The 4,014-nt window shown below is 46.4% G+C and overlaps 1 pseudogene; it reads left to right on the forward strand.

Annotated features, from left to right (window-relative positions):
• The first annotated feature begins 795 nt into the window (after positions 1–795).
• LOC146171745 (uncharacterized) lies at positions 796–2,126 on the forward strand (annotated as a pseudogene).
• Positions 2,127–4,014: the final 1,888 nt, after the last annotated feature.

The following is a 4,014-nucleotide window of genomic DNA, read 5'->3' on the forward strand; positions in this document are numbered from 1 at the left end:
ACGCGGAAAGGACTTCGCTCACTGTTTTGGCGCGTGTTTTAGTTGTTGCTGCTCAGCATGCCCGCGTGGTTCTGCTAGTTCTGCGTGCATGTCATCGGTGCCTGTGTCAACAGCGTCCTAAACGCATGCGTCTCTATGCCACGCAACTGCTGTGTGCGCTATGCATCACGAACTCAAGGAAAGATCCGAAGATCGGTTACCACGAGTTCCCGTGCGATTTACAACGTCGAGCAGCATGGCTGAAAAACATATCTCGGGAGGGCTCGGCCGGAAAAGGAAGCCAGTGGGAGCCGAGTGACAAGTCACTGGTATGCTCACTGCACTTCACAGACGGCTACTACAGGAAGAACACAAAACTGAAGATTCTGCTTCCATCAGCCGTCCCCTCCGTATTCGCGAACTACCCACGTTACATGCAACCAGCAAGTTCGCAAAGAACAAAGAGACCTCGAGTTGACCGCTCTGCTGATGGCACAGTTCAGAGAACTCCAGCTGAGCGTGACAGGTCCAGAGAGGATCCAAATGTGAGTGGGTCTCGTCTTTCTGATTGCTACCACGATGTTTTGTCCTGAAGTAAGCACGCAAGTGAGCATCAAAAGTAACGTGTTGGTGGAGGATGCATGTCAGTCTGCGTTGGAAATCTGTAGCAAAAATGCTTTGCTGGCTGATGAGGCTTGTCAGACTGCGTTCGATTTCACGAGCGTGTTGGACGATGCAAAGAAGGCCGAGAACAGGCTGAAATCGAAAATCGCTCGCCAAGCAAAAGTGCTGCAAAAACTGCAAGCCGAGCACGACAAATTGAAAGAGCGCTTGCAAGGTTATGAAGAAAACAAGGCGGTTCAGGACTTCATGAAGTTACTAAAATCAGCCGAAGCAGGTGAAAAAACAGCTCTCTTCATCAGAAATCAAGTGACCAACTGTTGCATGAAAAAACTGTGTACAGTGAGCGTGTTCTGAGAGAGTGCATACTTTAGAAAGCATGCTCAAGCAAAGGCTACAAGCACGTCCGATCAAGAGGTCTTTTTAAGCTGCCGTACCGTACCACTCTGCAGAAATATGTTGGTCAGTCAACAGGAGAAGTTGGTGTGACATCTCTCATCAAAGAACGCCTTCGTGTGGAATACGAAAACTTGAGTGTGCCGCAAGAGGCCTACTGTTCATTAATTGTTGATGAGATGTCTATAGCTCAAGAAGTCATATATGACCGGCAAGTCGACAAAGTGTTTGGCCTCGTAGACATCGGCTCTGCAGAGCTCTCAACAACAATCCCTCAGGTGGCAAACCGTCTGTTGTGTTTTGTTTTGAGAGGCTTATCAACATCTTACATCATACCAGTGGGTTATTTCTTCACCCGCTGCCTTAAGAATGATAAGCTTCATTCAATGGCCATGGAAGTCATGCAGTCAGTCGAAGAGGTTGGCTTTCGCATCGCAAGAATTGTTGCGGACTACCATCAAACTAACGTTGCCTTTTTCAAGAGCCTTTCAGAGGAAGGTGCACTTGTACATGCGGTGCCTCACTCTTTCAGAAGTGACCCCCTTTTTTTGGCGTTTGACCCAAACCACTTGATAAAAAATCTCCGCACGAACTTTCTGGAAAGAGAAATGATGGATGAGGGCCAGGCCATTCGAGGTGGATATTACTTGAAGAAGATTTTTGACATACAATCCCAACTTCTAGTTAAACCTCTAAAGTTCCTCACGCGGGCTCATGTTGAGCCAAGCAATCTTGAAAAAATGAAGGTGCGCAGGGCAGTAGATATATTTTCCCCACCTGTGATAGCCACACTTCAGTTCCTCCAGAGCAACCCTCAGTGCGACCCTGAAGCGTGTGAGTTTCAAGATAGTTCCGCCACAATCACGTTTATGCAAATGATATCGAAATGGTATGCCTTGCACAACATTTCATCAGTGAAGGCATGGAATCACCAAGAGGAGCCATTCTATCTGTCAGATGACGAGCGGCTCTCTTGATTAGAGTTGGACTTTGTTCGCTATATCGAAGACATTCAGGTCCAAGGAGGCACGTCGAAGCAAAGGCTAACCAAGGAAAAGTACGAAGCAACAATCATGACAACCAGATCAACAGTGGCGTTAATTGAGTACCTGCTTGATCACGTCAAGTAAGTATCTTTACAATAATGTCTTCTGTGCGCCTTACTAGTGCATTGCATCTGACCGAATCTCCTATTTTCAGCTTCCGGTACGTCCTAACGCAGGCCCTGAACAGCGATCCTGTAGAATCTCTTTTTAGCAGCCTAAGGCAATTCAATGGCGGGAACGACAGAGTTGACGCAAGGGCTGCAGTTTTCACTTCAGAGAAAATACTGAAGGTACCATTAGCGACAAACGAAAATCAACGGAGATAATACAAATTTTGCCATGCTTTGTGCAGGTTGGCATCTTGCAAGCATCAAAGTCCGCAAATGCACCTATTAACTCTGAGGCGAAGGCAGCTATAAAATTTGGCATTAAAGATTACGAAAGTCGTACCTTGCCCGCTGCCATCACCTCTGCTGCGAGAGAGTTTTCGAGAGAGCTTGGATACATTCATGTGTGGTGTGAACCAGCAGCAGACATAGAGTCAGCACCGATCGCATACTTGGCTGGTTACCTTGCACGTGCATGTGAAGAGAAGGTATGAATAGTTTTACAAAATTGCATGAAACATTCTTTTTTTTTAATTTGGTTGTTGTTTTCAGTGCTTGCCCTAGGGGGGGGGGGGGTCTTTATTATTTATATTTAACAAAAGTTTAAATGTATTCGAGTGCTTACTTTAGAGTGTCATTATTTTTTTATTAGTCCCAATCCTTTGATAACGGTTTGTACTCGTTTTCAGGTGCCTTGTGATTCCTGCAAAACCCTGCTGCAGGTAGCAAAGCCAACTGAAGCAATGTATGGAATTATCAAGAATCTTGACGATGGACACCTAAGGTATCCGAAAATGGAGGTAGTTGCCTTGTGCAAGCTTAATGCACCTTTGTTAGCAAAGTGATGAAGTGCCCAGAGGTCAGAAGAAGCAGCAAGTTATGCAACATGTTGGTTTCTTCCCTTCTTCCCTATTTTGTGCAATGTCCGGAGTTGATTTGCGAGAGAGAAGACCGCAGTCACACCAAGGACCTCTGCAAAACGTTTTTAACGAAATTAATGCGACCCCTGCTGACCAACTGGACAGGAAATATAAACCTGACAGTGGAAAAAATAATACTTGCACACAAACCTCTTTCTAAGAAAGTTCTTCGTTTGTAATAGGCTTGGGTGTCCTCTGTGCGTCATGTGGCTTCAAAATAAAAAGAAAAATATTGCCTAACCTTCGGGCGTCTGGTTGAACTGGTTGTCTCGTGTTGTTTCTTTTGTAAGGTTGTGTTAGCTAGTATATTCAGGTGGTGCTTCTCACTTCAATATTATTTCCAGCGAAAATGGAGGAACACGCTGAACAATAATGCTGAACGCTACGTCCTGAATTGTGAGTTTCCACAAAGTGCACGCTGAATAAATGTCCCCAAACTTTGTCAGGAGTTCAAGATTGTAATATGTTATATGTTATTACAGTGGTTTAAACGCCCGTAACTAAGTGGATGCCCACTCGGCGAGGCGCTCTGCTTCTTCGATTCTCGTTGTAAACGGGTCCACGTCTAACTTAGAAAAGCGCTTTCATAGTGACATGCCGCTATCACCTTATCAATAACAAATTTGCACGTGGAATCACCATAATGTGTGAAACGCAGCTCATAAATCCTAAAATGATACAGCGCCGCTCGCGCGGACGCCTAAACGAAAGCACAGGCACGGCCGCTGCGCGCAGCTCTCCGCCTGGACTTGTCCCGGAGCGGTGGCGCCGCGGCGGTGGCGATGAGAACTAGGCGCAATACGGCTCTTTCGGGCGACGCGACGGGCCGCACCCAAGTGCGCCTCCATTGAGCGGCCGTGCCACTTGTGAAGCTAACGATTCTATTGCGGGAAGAATGGAAAAGATGCTGGCTTCTTCATGGAGCAGTAGCCTCCCAGAGAAAGA

The sequence above is a fragment of the Amblyomma maculatum genome, unplaced genomic scaffold, assembly GCF_055883805.1.
Source record: "Amblyomma maculatum isolate TAMU_Amacu unplaced genomic scaffold, ASM5588380v1 scaffold_18, whole genome shotgun sequence".
Taxonomy (NCBI): Eukaryota; Metazoa; Arthropoda; class Arachnida; order Ixodida; family Ixodidae; genus Amblyomma; species Amblyomma maculatum.